Below are 18,087 nucleotides of genomic sequence, written 5' to 3' on the forward strand. Positions count from 1 at the left end.
AGACAGGAGAACTCTTCCTCTGAACGTGGAAGCAGAGAAGACACAAAAATGTTGAGAAGGTTTCTCCTTAACACTAGAGAAGAGAGCAAGGGTGAACTTCAGACTGACCCCTACCACCTCTCCACCTCCAGGCCCCCAGGACCTCAGCAGCCCTCCCACAGACTGCCCATGTTGTGGCAGCCCAGCAGCACAGAGACCAGGCCCTCTCCTCCCCCATGCCTCAAGGCACAAGCGATGGCACCTCTTCACGCTGTGGGGGCAGGGGTAGGTGTAGGAGATGGCCCCTGAGAAGAGCTCCTGCAGCACTTGATCGTCAGCAGAGCTTTTATTGACTGCTAGGAGACCTGGTGCCGCCTGGCCGTGCCTCTCTTGCCCATCTGCAGGATGTCTGGGTGCTTTGCCCCCTCTCAGCTGCTGTCAGCATGGGGGGCTGCACCACTTGCAGGGAGCCTGGTCGGTGGCATGGGGGTAGTGGAGGCCCTGCCCCTCCGGAAACACTGCTGCCACCATCTTGTGGCACAGGGAGCCCAGGCACAGGATGAGGAGGGGGCTGGAGGCCAGGGCACAGGAGGGGAGCTGGAGGGCAGGCCCTGTGCCCGAGGGGCAGCCTGTCTCTCTGGCAGTCAAAATGGCCAGGGAGAGCCATCCCCAGGAAAGGGGCCCTCTGCCCCTCGACCCTCCTCCTCCTTCCTGATGAAGGCGTCTTTCAGGCCACAGGCACCTCTCCCAACACAGCCACATTTGGCCATGCGTTGGCCACCATCACAGAGGCTTCCTGATGTCACAGTGGCATCTGCCCCCCGTATTGTTCCGGGCCCTATAAAATGCCCCTGCGCAGGGCCCACCACTCGCTGAGCTTCCAGGCCCTCTGACGACAGCCATCATGGATGGGAGGACGAGGACCTGGAGCAGAGGCTGCCCACCCTTGCGTGGGTCCGGAGAGGATTCATTCCTCAATGCAAAGAGCAGGAGGCCACTGCCTATTATAAGGAAGTGGAAGAGGTCCGGCGCCCGTGGTAAAAGAGCAGTGCCCTGCACTGCAGCTAATGCTGTGGAGCCCATGGAGGTGGATCCACCTCCAGATGAAGATCCAATGGAGGTGGATCCACCTCCAGATGAGCCAATGGAGGTCGACGTGCCAGGGCTCCCTGCCGTCAAGACCCATCGGTGGCATCGCAGGAGCACCTGACCTGCTTCATATGCACGCCCCGGCCTCTGTGCCTCAAAATAACACAGCCATCCTGCTGGCTCGCCTGCAGGGTGGCCTTCTTTCCTGTCCCCCATTCTCCATCCCCCACCCCCACCTCGTCCAGAGGTGTCATCTCTTCTGCACGGAGTCCTGAGGAGTGGGCAAGAGGGGACTTGGTTTCCTCTGGGATGCTGCACCAGGGCGGCAGAAGGAACCCTTCAGAGAGCCACGGTGGGCCTTGGGCCCTGGAGCCCGGCGATGTCTCCGTCTGAGGACGAGAAGGCTGCGCCATGGCTGCTTGAAGGGGAAGCCGCACCTTCCGTGAGCTGCACAAAGAAGAGCAGTGGATCAGTCAAAGCTGTTAGGGAGACGGCTGCTCCTCTGAAGAAGCAGAAGACTTCAGGTGGAGTGCAGCGTTACTGTTCATTCAGAGAAGAATGAATGAATAAGAGCTTCATTAAGAGCTCTTCCAAGACCAGACAATAAATAACAATAAAAAAATAGTAATAATAATAAAAAAAAACAATTTCCTGTCTTATTTGGGGACAATTTAGTGTCTGCGTCTGGACTCCCACATCCCCTTCTGGTGTTCCCAGTACAAGAAAGATTCTGATGTGCGTGTAGTGTGTGTAGTGTAGTGTGCCCAGCCCAGGGCATTCAGGACAGCATGGGCCTAGGGCATACGGCATACAAGGGCAAGCTGAAGGAACTCCTTGCGTCAGAATTAGGGAGAGAAGGCGCAGGGGTGGACCCGACTGCTGCCTATAGCTGTTTACTGGGAGAGTGTAGAGAAGATGAAGCCTGAGACTTCTCAGTGGAAAGGCAAGCACCCCCAAGGCCACGCTTGCAGATGGAGACATCCCCATGGATAAAAGGAAAAGTTTGTTCTCACAAGGGCGCTCAGACAGAAGAGGTGTCCAGAGAGGCAACACAATCTCTGTCCTGAGGGACACCTGAACTTGACAAGGTTGGATGTTCCCAGAGATCTCCTTGTCCTTGGTGTGCCGCTCAGGGATCTTCAGGCAGGTGTAGCCCCTAGGCTTCCCAGATAAGGAGGGGCGGCTGGTCAGCTGGTTGCTTCTTGGATCCTCTGATTTGCCTGTCTTGAAGGTGGTCCCAATGCTTGCCTCTTTCTAGTGCCCTGGAACACGTTCCTGCTCCACATGGGGTCCCTCCCATGGGATGCTGTCTGCTGATCACTACTGATCTTCCAGATAGGTGGGGAGGAAGCGGCATCCCATAGTCTGAGGGAATTGAAGAAAGATCTCAAGGCCTTGGGACAGTTGGTGAAAGAGTCTGGGGCACAAATCATTTTCTCTTCCTTCCTTCTGTTATGGGGTGGTGACGTGGGGCAGAATAGAAGGATCCAGTCCATAAATGATTGGCTCTGTGACTGGTGCTACAGGCAGGGCTTTGGGTTCTTGGATATGAAATGCAATAATCAGATTTTGATCCTTAAGGTAGGTATGTATGAAAAAAATTTTTACTATTCCTGTGTGTGGCATGAATATATGTGCGTGTTATGAAACCTTTGTGAAACTTCAGCATATGCTAAAGGCACCAAGGCTCAATGCTTATAAAATATAATTTGTTTTCATCAGCTTGGAAAACAAGATGAGAATCTGTTTCCTTAAAATTCTTAACAATTTCAGTTTATTCCAGTGATTCCTAGTCAAAACCCCAACCTTTAATTTCAAGTATTAAAATGTCAGTATCCAGCAGCAAATCGCTTTTAAATGCTTTTGCCAGACATTTAAATTTTTGTTATTAGCTAATAAATTGTGATTTGAGCAAATGTATTATTTACGAGCATGTGAAATTGCAGTTCTTACAGTTGCTACATTTAGATCCTTTCATATGTGGTGTTGAATGGAAAATAACAGATATAGTAACTATATATAAGCAGGAACAGTGAAGAGTAAGGAACTGGAGCAATTCAGTATAATGTAAGATGAAAGAACTAGGAAAAAGAGAAACAGTAGCAAACATTAAATACACATAACTGTAGACTGTATCAGCCTAATCTGTCATCTGTTGAAATATAACTGATTATCTGGAGGAAAGAAATGTGGAAGATCTGAATCACTGAAATTTCACTAACTCATCTCATATGTTATCACAACATGAAAATGTTAGTTCAAATTGGATGAAATGAAGACTATTAGAAAACTTGTTTTACTGGGTGCCAGTGACAAGACACACCTGCTGAAGAGAGAATGTGGCAGATTTGAGCATGATTTACAAGCAGAATTCGTTAAGAACTGCAAGTTGACCACACCTGCAGGGGAGAAAAAGATAATTAGAAATAGGTTAATCAAACTTGTTGATTCAATAAAGTTAGAAAGCTCATGCATAAAGAAAATGCCTGAAATTTAAACATGATGGATTGAGTCATTTTAAAGAGCAGGATATTAGAAATTATGTTAAATTGAGTAGTATGAAATCCAAGGTCATTCATGTGGTAACAAGAAGAATTTTTACTAGAAGCAGAAACCTTCTGATTTGGAAATAACTCAAGGTATAAAAATCTCAATGCTGTTATTGAATTACCTATTGAGTTTGAATTGTCCATGTCATCTGTTTTTGCAAAATGTAATTGTGAACTTAAGATGTATCAAGAAAGGTGTTTCCAGGTGAAATGGAAAAGTATTAATGACATTCTGTAAGGCACTGGAATGAATTAAGATTAGAACAGGCGTCGGAAAGGTTTGGAAGGATGACAAACCTGAAGATATGGTTATACTTCAGTCAGTTGTGAATGTGTCTTTGGTAGGTATATGCTAGTTCTTGCAAATCCTAATAATGTTGGAAGTGTCATAGAAGCATCTCAGAGTTCAGGAAAAGGAAATGACCCAGGTGCTAATTCAGTTATTCAGTTTTACAGACCCCTCTGATCTTTGTGACTATGAATAATTTTAGTCTGGTAACTGACAATGGAGTATGTGGATTCATGAAATTCTTTCTGGTGATAGTAGAAGAGGCAAATGCAGAAACAGTTAATGAAAAAGATTCTCATTTTTTGCCTTGACAACAGAAAATTGTACTTACTGGACCAGAAGGTAGTTCTCATTCCTTTGTTTGTGGTTTATAGAATAGTAGTTTGGCTGTAGGTAAGCCCCTAATAGTTAAATCACTGGAAAGAGGTGATAAAGATACTGTCTGCCTCTGTGGTTAGCCAACTCTTACACCGTACACAAGATGCAAAGATACTATGCTAATCTTGTCAGATGCACTTTAGAAACGAAGGTTTACTTGGCATGGCAATTTCAAAGTTTAGCTTTGAAATATTGCAGTAGAATATAGAGTTTCTAGTGGAATGCTTTTTATAGTGATTTTATAACCATTACAGACTTAGGCCAAGATGATAACTAAACACAAAATAATCCTTGAACTTCACACGACTAAGTGATTATGGTTTATTAACAACAGAAACAAACCTAAAATGTTATTGAACTAATTCTGTGAGACAGAATGTGCTGTTGTATAATAAAAGAAGAAAAATCAGGAAACACAAGGTCCTACAGTTGTAAAACTATATATAGTTGCCTATTTTTCTCACCCAGCTTTTAAGTTTTGATTCTCACTCGTTCCTGACTTAGTTGAAAAAGATCTATACAGAACCTATCAGTCATCTAAATGATTATGCTAGCTTTATCCTCAGTTAATCAACTCTGATGATTTGGTCTCATTCAAGAAATTCTCAACTTCATCTACATTTGAGGATAAAGAGATGGTCAACAGTATTAGCTAGATTCTACACTACTTAAGATATATGAGATTGAAGGCAAATTTAGTTAGAATTAAATTAATAAAAGGGGTGGGTAGGTAAATAAAGTGCTGAAAACAGTTGTTTTCCATGACAAGGGATACAGTGCATCTTCTGAGAATTTAATACTGAAAGAAAAGCAAAACACACATGCATACAGAAAAAAACTCCAAAGAAACCTGAGCAGCCAGAGTAAGGATACTGATATAGCCATAACGTCTTTGATATTTTTATTAATCTTGTCAGTTTCTATCATAGAATTCTAATTATATTACAGTTAGAACTGTAGTACAATTCTATGATAATTAAAAAAAAATGTTTTTTTCATTTGAACTGTGAAAAGAATTGTAGGCATAACAGTTTAATTCAAAAAATCATAGTGAATTTTCCTCTCTTACCAGCCACAGTATACAATGGCAGAACATATTTTTGTCAGACATGTAGGATGTTTTGTCTAGAAGCCATACAAACTCTCGAGTCCAATAGTGTCATTTTTCATTTCCTCCCACGCAGTGTCTTTTATTTGGAGAAGAAATGAGTTAGGTTTTTCTTTTTTTTTTTTTTCCCCTCCATAATACAACCAAATATATTTTCAGAAAAGTTTTAATAAATGTAAGTGATATCAAAGTTTCCACAGTGACACAGCTGGTAGGTTTCATTGATGATTGCCAGCATTAGCAAAGTGCTGAGACTATTTGAAGGGGAGACCCTGACTCCAGAGGCACTGGACTGTTGCATGCATGTTTTTTGACGTGTTTCTCCTTTTGTCTGACCTTTTCTGTTCCATTGCTTTCAATAGGTTCAACTTTTGCCTCTTCTTATTTCCAGATTTCAGGCATCTTGCAATATCTGCATTTCTATCTATACTTTGTTTCTTCACAAGGTAAGTTGTGTCTTCCCTCTCATCTATCTTCTTGTCCCATTAGAGTTGGCTTAAGTCACTCTGTGAAACCCATTTTCCCTCTTCCTCCTCACCTCTAGACTCATGGGTGTTCCTCTGGTGTGTTTATCCTTGCTAGCCCCACTAACCTTTTCAGAGAGGTTTAGCACTCTCCTTCATTTTGAAGCATAATTTGCATTATTTTGGTTTCCTCAGTGCATCACTGAGAGGGACAGGTAACCTGCTAAAACATACAGACATAAATTTTGGAAAGGGTGTTTTAAAGGTCATCAGGATCTGCAAGTTTGATAAATTTGCAATCAAGTGAAGACTACTGCCAGTCTTAATAATAACATATTCCAATTGTGATTGAAACAATAATTATGAGATTGTGCACTCTGGAAATGCTAAGACTATTTCAGATGTAATCCATGTAAAAATTAGTTCACTGTATAGCTAAAGATTATCAACTGGCATCTCTAATTTATTCCCAAATGCTTTTTTAATGGCTTTATTTTTTTCTGAGAACAAAACTTCTTTGGGGGATGCTGGAGGAGATCCACAGAGATCTCAGGAAGAGATGCTGGGTATTTTCATAAATATATCAGTCTTGGTCACTGAAGATGAGATCAATGAGCTAACAGATATATAACGAAGAGATCTGAGAGTAAATGCATTGTGGTTAGGTATTTCTGTTTTACGTGGGTTGGATATTGCTACTGGTTTTAGCTTCACCATCTGCAGCACTTTTTTCTTCAGCTGAGACATGTAAGTGACCAAGTACATAACTTATTAAATCAGTTGCCTACAATGACATAAAACTAACAGTATTTTTTTTGTTAGTAAAGGTCACACAGTCTGTCACGAGGAGTTAACTGAAAATAGTAACTTCCTTGCTTATAAATATTTTGACCTTTCAGTTTTTCTCTCCCAAACTGTAGTCACAAACAGAATTTTAGCCAAAGAATATTGAAGGGCTGATCTTTCTTGTGATGAAGATCTTCTTAAAAAATGAGACGTGGATATTTTTCCACATGAAATTTAATTTTGACCTTGAAAGAATTAAAGAGAGGTAAAACATAGACTAGCCTGGGGCTTACTAGAGAAGAATTAACTTTCCTTTTCTGAGATTTATTAACATGTTAACCTTAAGACTGCATTGTAACACTGTGTTCATTACTAATAATTCAGACAGAAATTTGGTTCTGGAAATGTCTGTGATGCAGGAAGCTCCTAGGTGGCTTTATAATATTTGCTTCCTAAATGCTTTTGTTCTTCAGCACAATCCTCTGGAAATCAGAGGTGGAGGTGTTTTCTACATTGCTCTGGAAACCCAGCGATATAGAGGTTCTTTGAAAGAAGGAATAATTATTTTTGATTCTGGTACTGTACCCATTTATTTGGGCAGTTTCTGTGCAAAATCTATTTAGCTGCTCTGTGTCTGTTAGCTGAAAAAGTAATGTCACTTTCCCATTTCCTGATTTTAACATCTCAAAAAACTTTACCTTTTTGTTGCTGTAATTATTTGGGTTTCAGCTAATGTTACAATGATAACTGACTTGAATTGGTGTGTGAAGTATTTTAGCAAAAGTCAAAAGATTATTTGATGATATGCATTGTGAATGGATTTGAAAGTTTACAGTTGTCTTGAAAATTAAACCTTATCAGAAAGAGTTAACAAATTCTTACACTGGTCCTTTTTTATTTATTTATTTGTTCATTTATTTTTTGTAATTGCATTTATTTGATGGTACCTCTGTGAGGACAGCTTAAGTGCATTTCAGGTGAATTTGTTCTCTTCTTCATGAGTATCCTTTACCACAAGCTAATGTGATTTCATTCCAAATGACATAGCAGCTGCTGAAACTAGTTTCATTTTAAAACTTCAGGACCACTCTTTATTTGGTATCTTTTTTCCTTTTTTTTTTTTTTTTTTTGTGACATACATTAATATAGCTTTTTTTTTAATTATTATTATTTTTTCCCCTTCTATGTAAGCCTCAGTTTGAAAGGGAAACTATAAAAGAAACTTATTTTTCTGGCTTTCAAAAAGCTTTCTCAACCGAGAAAGAAAACAGTATTTGATCTTAGATGATTATTTTAAGCACTTTGTTAATTAGATTCCTAGGGATGGTTTTCCTGAACTACATTTCAAACAGTGGAGGGAAAAAAAGGTAATTGTTTTGCAAAATGGAAATGATGAAACAGGCTTTTAACAAGCATTGAGAGTGAAAGGGACTTATTAGTGATCGTTACTGACTGGGCCTGGTGAGATAGAGAGCACAGCTTCCTATTATTATCCTTTATTATCCACTAATTTTTTTCACTTTATTTTAGATCTTAAAAATATCATTTTATCATTGCTGAGGAACATATTCCAGGTGTTCACTTGCAAGATGCCAGGCACTATATACATCAACAGATAGTTCTTTAATCACCAGCAGACGTACATGATTTTATTCAAATTATTTTCAACATAAATAAAGAGAAGAAAAATAAAAGATAAACTAATTTTACTGATCAAAAAGAAGACAAGGATCCCTGAGGCAAAAGATTTTTGGTTCTCCACATTTGCTTAATAATAGCATTTTATGATCTTTTGAAAATAGAAAGAGGCTTGTCTGAACAACAGGTCCAACTTTGGATTGCTATTGCTATTGAATAGAGTAATATGGAAAAATAGAAGACTGCTACCTTGTAAAATTTAGTATTTGTTCAATAAATGTATAATCCAGTTCAGTTTTATGCCAAATAAATAGTTTCTGCAGGCTTAAAAGTATTGATCCTATAAATTTGGAAACATTAAAAATGTACCTACACCGTAAGTATATCTGCGCAACATGAAGTACAGAAAACATATGTGATCATCTGTGTTCTACTTAAGATGTGATTGGTTGCATCTATTTTCTTTTTTTTTGTGAAAAATAGGCATAGGTGCATTACTTAGTTGCAATGAAGAACAGTGGTATGTTTTTGTATAAACTAGCTTTTAATTTTTAATTTAATTGTTAATTTTTAATTTGATTATTTAACTGCTTTTTTTCTCTATGTTATCAGGAGGGTTATGTCTCTAACTGGAGAAGGGAAATTATCAGTTGATTGGGCTATTTTTAATATTTTCAATCCTTGTCTAGAACTACACAGTTCATGTAGTGGTAGGATCCTGAAGTTGGGAAATATCATCTAGTATGAAGATTTGAAAGTTATAAAATGAAGTACTTTTTCCACCTGTCATACTAGACAAAACATGAAGCAGTCATTACTGGAATGAAAGATATCACTTAAAAAACTAGAACTTGTAAAAACAAACAAACAAAAATAACTTTTTTTTTTTTAACTTTATTATCAAGGTTCTTTACCTGATGCCCCAAACCAAGATTTATGAAGAAATAGGAACTTTAAGAAGAGAAAAGTGCAATAAGCCTAATAGATCAGGAAAAAATAATGTCCCTGTAACCCAACCCAAGTTGCAATAAGGAAGAATAACAAGTTGGCAGCAGAAAAATGATACCAGAGTATTCTCTCTGCCTTGAGAGAACTGTGGCTTAGAGGATATCTGTACCAGAGGTGTGATGTCTCTGTATACAGTAGCATTTCTCTTTCTTGAGCTTGTCCCCTTTACCCTTGAACTCATGCGAACTCCTAACATATACAACCTCTCATGTTAATTGACACCTCAATGTAATTACAAGTTCTGGGAAACTTTTTGTTGATTTTTAACTATACTAATACACTTAGACTACAGTTTATATCACTTAATTTTCATAAGGGAACAGTCAGCAAATATCAGTCCTTATTTATCCTGTTTATGCCATCATGATTTTAAAATATCTTCACCTTACTCACCACTCTTCCATGCTGAAGAGGCCTACTCTCCTAACTTTTCCATATCTTTAATCAATTTGGTATATTTCTGTCTATATTGTACAATTCTGCAATATCCTTTTCCTCAGGCAAGGAGGCTCTGTGTGATATTAATAATGTATTTATGCCTTCAGTTTATCAGGCAGTTGTGAGAGAGATCCTGATTTATAAGGCACCCCTCATATGGAGGATACATAAAGGAGTTATGAGGGACACCCTTAATGACAAAAAATAAATACTACTCAGAGACATCAAGCTTAATGGATGTGAGCTGGAATATTTAAAGTAAGTTTTTAAGGATGGAAACTCTTTGTTATTGCCACAGGTCTCACTCAGACCCTCAGCAAGGCAGAGAGCAGTGCAGGATGGTGCTATGGTCAGGTCATGGTGGTTCCTCTCTCCTCCTCCTCCTTCACATCCTTTTCTGGTGTGAGTTCTCTGCAGGACTGTTTCTTCTTCTTGTGTTTTTCCTTCTCTTCCCCAGGCTGTCCCTGAGGTGAGGCGCCGCCATCTTGGCTGCTGGGCCCAGCCGTGCTCTGTGGTGGGGCTGTTGGAGCCAGCTGGGGCTGGCATGGGGCAGCCCCGGCATCACCCTGCATAGCAGCGATGCAGTGCCCCAGTACCAGTAATGCATGCTCAGCCAAGTCACCATCTCTGTCTGAGCACGCAGGGCTGTGGCAGCCTCACATCTACTGGTCTTCAGGGTTTGATGCACCCTAACTATTTACAGATGTCTTTGTGTCTGTTTCTGATCCCTTAGTTTGAGCTCCCATGTAATGTGGGTTGTAGGAGCTCAGGCAGAATTTTCAGCATTACATGTAGGGGTTAAAGTTAGGAAAGTGTGTTTTTAACAGCTTCTAAATGGTATAGACACCTAATTTTTAGAGGAGAAATAATTCTTTCAAAGGATTTACTGCAAGTGTGACATTTAGGATACACTTTCTTGAGATTTTTTTTTAAGAGAAAGCTTAATACAAGGTCCGTTCTTTCACATTACTTGTTAAACTTTTCCATGATCAGTTACTCATCTCTCCCTGACCAGCGTTTCCCACTTTGAACATTAAATGTTATACCTTATTACGTTTTCATTTGATGCATTAGGGAATGCACTAAATCAATTTCAAATGTCTGTGCAATATCTGCCAAAAGTTTAAGCCATCTAATCATCAGCTGATGATGAAAGTGGTTCTCCCCTTAAGTGAAAAATGTAAAGAAATTACTTTCTTCTTTTAGGTTTAGATCACAATATCAGGGAAGGCAGTTCATGTATATAGGGCAAATTATTGTAATTTGTTCTTGGTGGTAGATATAACCAAGGTAAGATTGCACACAAAGTTGTAACAACTGATAGTAGAGAAAAGAGTCTCAGTAGATGCCTTAAAAATACAGACGCTTTTGGTTAAATTGCTGCTTTTTTTGCACTCCATCCCTTCCCAAGGTTGGTAAATAATTTAGTGGGTAAAACAGAATTTTACTGAGGAGCAGAAATGTGGTGGCTTAGTGATACATAGAAGGTATTGCATCATTCAATAATTAATAGAGGCTTGCAGGTCATGTCAAGTCAGCAGAAGCAAGCTCCGGTGATGATGTGCCTTAGTTCTTGTCACCTCTGAGAATTGAGGCAGTACTGATTATTACCAGGTAGAAAAAAAATCCCTGAGTGACATTAATGGGCTGTCCTACAGCTACAACTATTGGCCATTTATGTGCTGGGTATAATAACAACTTAGAACAAGAATGACAGTTGGATTTTACCCTTTATATTTGGTAGCTGTTTCAAACTTTTAAATAGCAATGGCAAATCTCTTTTTTTTTTTTTTCCCTAAGTGCCACAGCATGTGAGCTTTTGGAATAATTGTACTTCTAATATACAATTGTGATTGCTGAGGGAGAAAGAAAGGGCGTTAAATGTGATATCTAATGAAGAAAAGAACAAGAAAGGATACATTCATCAAAGGGACTGTAGGGATGCACTTAGATTTTTTTTTTTTCCAAGAGAATTTGATGGAAAGATATAACTGAATGCACCTTTAGAACAACTTCAGGATTCACGTCAAGGTGAGATGAGAAATGTCTTTTACTTTAGGATCTGTGCAACTGGACTTCAGTCCTGAAGTCTAAATATGTTGAAGAAATTGTTGAAGACTAACTCTCTACTGTTAGAGAGTTACTGTTCTTCCTCTTCATGAACACAGTATACCAAGTAGTCTGTATAGAGGATTTTGTTGGTTTCATTTTTAAGTTTGTCTGCAGTACAATATTTATAGATTCTACTTTAAAGACTGATTTTTATAGACTTTTCTATGGCACCTTTTTTTCTCTGTCTCTCTCTCTCTCTGTCTCTCTCTCTCTCTGTCTCTCTCTCTCTCTGTCTCTCTCTCTCTCTGTCTCTCTCTCTCTCTGTCTCTCTCTCTCTCTGTCTCTCTCTCTCTCTGTCTCTCTCTCTCTCTGTCTCTCTCTTTCAGCAAATGTTTCAGAAATACCAACAAATTTATATTTGAAACACCCCAGTTTTTTGAGGTGTCTGAAATCTCAATTTTTGCCCTTCCCAATTTACTGAGTTAAAAATATTCAAATTTATTTGAGTGCCTTATAGAAGAGACCAGAACCTGCTCTGGGAAGGTATTTAGTGTTCTGTAACATTTTGCATTGAAAGTATATCAAATACCCTTCTGCATACTAGAGCTCTCAAGCAAGCACCCAGAAGAGCTGCTGATCATCTGAGGAAAATTTAATTAAGGTCTTGATGGCAAAAGCTGAAATAGCCAAATCCTGACTGCACAGTTCAGAGTCAGAAGTTGCTTTATTCCTCAAGCCTGCCTCACTCTCAGGATGGCTGCACAATCCCTCTGCAGCTGAGGAAATAGGGCTTTGTTAAGAAGTAAGCACCTTAGCTATTCACTGTCCAATGTCTGCCTCCTCCGTCTTCTTGTTTGCAGCTCTTGTTCTGAATCCTCACTTTGGAACAAGTCACTTCTCCATGGAGTCACAGTGGCTAGTCTCTTAACCAAAACAGTAATGTTCCTCCTCGACTTCAAGTTTTTATTTCCAGCTGTATTTAGTCTTGTTCTGTGGAAAAAAAAAATAATGATGTCATCTTTTTCTTTGCTTTTGGACCATTTCCAATTCTGGTCCCTTACTTTCTCTATTCCTTTTTCAAGATTCTTCTCTGCCCACCTTATTGTAGCATCCTTGTTAAGCTATGCCCATTTCTGTGAAATAAGTTAATCTACTCAAGGCCAGACTGGATGGGGCCTTGCCCAACCTGATCTGGTGGGTGGCATCCCTGTCTATGGCAGGGGAGTTGGAGTTAGGTGATCTCTAACATCCCTTCCAAGCCGAGCCATTCTATGAACAAAATTTAGAATAAGAATAAATGAACAAATTTAGAATAAGAGGGAGCTGTTCTAAGAAAAACTATTTCCCAAGGGCAATTGTTGTTATGCTCCCTTGCCAAATACCAATTTTTAGGTTTGTAATACTGCATGTAAAACTCGACTTCAGTTATTTAAAATGCCACCTTCACTTCTGGCATTCTCAAAAGTGTCATTCTGGTACACTGCAATAAACTGTGGTCTAAAACTCTAGTTAATAGGTGTTACCAGTAATACTGGTTGACACACAGGGGAGAATAAACATGAAAAATTTCAACAGAAAATCCCAAACACATGAAGTTCTCCAAAGAGAGACCAGTAGACCGTTCTGATAGAGATGTTGACAAACCTTCACTAATATGATGACAAGAGGAGATTAAATACTCTGAGCATTCATTTGGGTATGCAAACATTTTTGCCTTATTCTTTGGATCTGAAAAATGAAGGTGGAAAAGGATAATACTGTGTAGTTGGAATAAATGAAGAAAGAACAGTGTATAAGTGTACTTGCTAGAAGTATCTGGCCTAGCAGAGAGAAGGCTTCTTTTAGTCTCTAGGAGGGAGAGCTTTTGAACAGCAGTATTCCTTAATACTCCACAGTATCTTCTTTTTCCCAAAGTCCAATCAGCTGACTAACCAAAGCATCCTGATTTTGATAAGTGGAGTCTTCTGGAAGTTAGGTCTGCTGTAGCTTACTCAGCAAACCTACTAATAAACAGATTAACAGCTGTAAGTGACTTAAGAGAAACTGAACAGATCCATTTGTATTTATCTTGAAATAAAAAGAAAGACCTCTGATATGTCATACTTTCCAAGGCTGCTTCTGTACCCCCATGATGCTACGGGGAATCTGAGAAGGGGCTACATATGGGCTGTCTTTGCTTCAGTGTCCTCATATCTTGCTTGATTGCTAAGTTCTCTTTAAATACAGATCTTTTTTTCAAACATCTCTGACTTCCAATTTTTAGAGAAAAAAAAAAATCATTTTTACTATTTTTTGATTTCCTTTCAAGACCCTGCCTCATAAAGGTAGCATTAATTGACATTGGCATTAATACTTGGACATCAATAATATGAAGTGTACAGCTTCAGAACTGTCAAGATTGTAATGGAGCAATTTAATTCTAGGCTGCATTTCTCTCTGTACTGCTCATTCAAGGCTAGTATCAGGCAACGGTCTCCTTGACTACTAATACAGCTTCAAGTTCTGAGTTTTCTCCTTTCTTCCAACAGTTTCATGCTTTGGATTTGCAGAAATTTATAACCTAAGGGAACAATACTTCAAGGTTAATGCAGTCAGCCTTGACAATCCTCCTCCAGAAAAATTATACATTGCCCTGTATGGGAACAGCTGTGATACTGCACAAATATCAAACATTTCAAGTATTTCAGATGCTGTATGAACTGCTTGTATTTTTATTTTCTCTTCATCTTCCTTGGGAGAACTTTTGCCTTTTGAAGAGTTTTTCTTTTTCTTTCTATTTTTCTTTTCCTTTTTTTTATTTTTATTTTTAAATATCATGCTGAAATTTGGCAATATTATAGATGATTAAAGCATGAGGATATGAAATCAAATTATTTAACATACATGAAATAACACACATACAAAGAGAAATAAATTAGACTATTATCAAATGACACTGACAGGATCCTGGGGTTTGTTGGTGAAACAGAATGAGAAAACTTTTATGGCTCTTGACCATAAAGAAAAATGAGGGAGAAGTTGGATTTGCCTTCTGCAGAAGCCATGAAGTTAATCATTATATTTAAAATATGCTTAAACAGACTGTATTGATATCTGAGTTGACTGATAACACAAAAGGGAAATAGTACTATCGACTCACAATTAATATGACTTCTAAGACAAATGGAGAGCCAAAATGATGCCAGATATTGTAGTAACCCTATTCCTACTTATATGGCTCTCCAAATTAATGAGGTATAAAGAGTTAGGAGTGCAGTGTTAAAAAATACTTTCTCATGGCAATTTCCAGAGAACAATGGAAACAAAAAGTAGCATAATCATCTATTTATGCCTTCCTGTATAGAAAGCAGATCTAGAAAAGAACTCAGAATGAAAGCTCATGCAGAAAAGGACTCTAACTTAAGAATGTAAACTCTGCTTTATAATAAGTTATTTTCTTCTGCTGTTACGTGGACACATTGGTTGATTTAGTAATAGTGAAGTATGACAAACATAATCTTGTTATGTCAAAAAAGAGGAGAGACAAGTTGAAATACCAGCAACATACAGGAGTAGCAGTATATTAATCCTTAAATTTCTGATTAACATCTCTTCAGACCTCTGCTTTTTTGAATTGTCATGCAAATGGCAACTAGTGCAACGGAGAATAAAAAGTCATTAATCTTCAAAATAAAATATAGCATTTTCTCTGTGTAACCAATGCTTTTTAAAGAAAACTTATTTTGGTATACATTAAGCCTGCCAGCACTCAAATTGCAAGAAGGTGGTGACAATAACTTTTGAAAACACTTAAATTTTATTACAACTTCTTGTAGAAATACATCCTAAAAACAGGTATTAAAAGAAGCACATAACCTCCAGCATAAATGTAGAGTAGACTTACCTTGACATCTACTATTAAATTTGTTTTGGAAGAGGCACCTACAGTACTATTCTATCATATAATGAAGAATTGTTGGTACAGTGTGCCTCATGACAAAAAGAAGGGTCCATATGTGTGATATATCTCACTGCAATATTCAAGCCTTTCTATAAAACTTGTTCTGGATCTTGGTGGAGGAAATATATCAAACTGCAGATTGCTGCAGTAGAGGAAATTATTATTAGTCAGTTATAGTTTCTTTGACCAGCTAAGGAGAGATTTCAATGGGATTCTCTTTTTGTCTTTATTTTATTCTGTATATTAAGTGAAAAAAGGTCTCATAATTTAATGAAGTGACTATTTTCTTTAGGTTATGGATTTATTTATTTATTTTTAAATCTAATGAAAGACCTTGTAATTCTGAAATTTCTTGTATGGCTGAAAGTCTGCAAATTCGAGGTTTCCTTGCATGGAAACAGGGACAGAACTCCTTCTTTTACTGCTTTTCCTTATTCATGGAATCTCTGTTGCAGCACAGACCACATACTTCATTTATGCCATTAGTTGCCTTCAAACAGGTTTGATGTTTTGTAAAACGTACATTGTGCATTCGGTCCTCCATAAATTACTGTCTACACCTTTGGGATTTTTTTTCCCCCTTTCTACTATGTTTTGGAAAGATCTTACTGATATTCCTATATAATGGTATACAGCAGCTTGTGATAACGTTATGTGTGAAGGAAAGAGTTAAATGTTATTGAACTATTAATCAAAAACCTTGTCATGCATGTATATTATCCTCTCAGCAAAGTAGCTGAGCTCTCAGTCAGACTTTTATTTTGCATGATTCTAGTGTAAGTGCCATAAAGGAAAACTGTTTAAATCTTATAGGCTTAACTAACAGCAGCATACTTGTGAGATGCAGAATTATCACAGTATCACACAGTATCACAGATTTCTAGATTGGAAGAGACCTCAAGATCATCGAGTCCAACCTCCGACCTAACACTAAGTACTCCACTAAACCATATCGCTAAGCTCTACATCTAAACGTCTTTTAAAGACCTCCAGGGATGGTGACTCAACCACCTCCCTGGGCAGCCCTGTTCCGATGCTTAATAACCCTTTCGGTAAAGAAGTACTTCCTAACATCCAACCTAAAACTCCCCTGTCGCAACTTTCGCCCATTCCCCCTCGTCCTGTCACCATGCACGTGGGAGAACAGACCAACCCCCACCTCTTTACAGCCTCCTTTAAGGTAACTGTAGAGAGCGATAAGGTCGCCCCTGAGCCTCCTCTTCTCCAGGCTGAACAAGCCCAGCTCCCTCAGCCGCTCCTCGTAAGACTTGTTCTCCAGACCCCTCACCAGCTTGGTCGCCCTTCTCTGGACTCGCTCAAGCACGTCCATGTCCTTCCTGTAGCGAGGGGCCCAAAGCTGAACACAGTACTCAAGGTGAGGCCTCACCAGAGCCGAGTACAGGGGCACAATCACTTCCCTAGACCTGCTGGCCACCCTGCTTCTTATACAGGCCAGGATGCTGTTGGCCTTCTTGGCCACCTGAGCACACTGCTGGCTCATATTCAGCTGCCTATCAACCAATACTCCCAGGTCCCTCTCGGCCAGGCAGCTTTCCAGCCACTCATCTCCCAGCCTGTAGCTCTGCTTGGGGTTGTTGCGCCCCAGGTGCAGGACCCGGCACTTGGCCTTGTTGAACTTCATACAGTTGACCTCAGCCCATCGCTCCAGCCTATCCAGATCCTCCTGCAGAGCCTTCCTGCCCTCGAGCAGATCCACACACGCACTTAGCTTGGTGTCATCTGCAAACTTACTGAGGGTGCACTGGACGCCCTCATCCAGATCATCGATAAAGATATTAAAGAGGACCGGCCGCAGTACCGAGCCCTGGGGGACTCCACTAGTGACCGGCCTCCAACCAGATTTGACTCCATTCACCACAACTCTCTGGGTCCGGCTATCCAGCCAGTTTCTAACCCAGCGAAGCGTACGCCAGTCCAAGCCCCGAGCAGCCAGTTTCTTGAGGAGAATGTTGTGGGAAATGGTGTCAAAAGCCTTACTGAGGTCAAGGTAGATCACATCCACAGCCTTTCCCTCATCCACCAAGCGCGTCACTTGGTCATAGAAGGAGATCAGATTCGTCAAGCAGGACCTGCCTTTCATAAACCGATGCTGACTGGGCCTGATCGCCTGCTTGCCCTGCAAGTGCTGCGTGATGACACTCAAGATAATCTGCTCCATGAGCTTTCCTGGCACTGAGGTCAAACTGACAGGCCTATAGTTCCCCTAATCTTATAGGCTTAACTAACAACAGCATACTTGTGAGATGCAGAATTATGAACCTACCTGAGCTTGCAATCAGGCGTTAGAGGGTCTGATAGCCAGGGAATTATGGAAGTGACTGTTTCTTGAAGTTAGACATGGAGATTAA

At 39.7% G+C, this 18,087-nt stretch overlaps 1 long non-coding RNA gene across 2 annotated transcripts in view; it reads left to right on the plus strand.

The window, feature by feature from the left end:
* The window catches only part of LOC125180378 (uncharacterized), a 91,412-nt gene that overhangs the window by 21,039 nt on the left and 52,286 nt on the right, over window positions 1-18,087 (plus strand). For both annotated transcript variants that reach the window (XR_010829518.1, XR_010829519.1), the window contains one exon: window positions 5,784-5,838. This is a non-coding gene — a long non-coding RNA (uncharacterized lncRNA). The remainder of the gene's footprint in view (window positions 1-5,783; window positions 5,839-18,087) is intronic.

This window comes from Anser cygnoides, chromosome 2 (genome assembly GCF_040182565.1).
Source record: "Anser cygnoides isolate HZ-2024a breed goose chromosome 2, Taihu_goose_T2T_genome, whole genome shotgun sequence".
In the NCBI taxonomy this organism is placed as follows: Eukaryota; Metazoa; Chordata; class Aves; order Anseriformes; family Anatidae; genus Anser; species Anser cygnoides.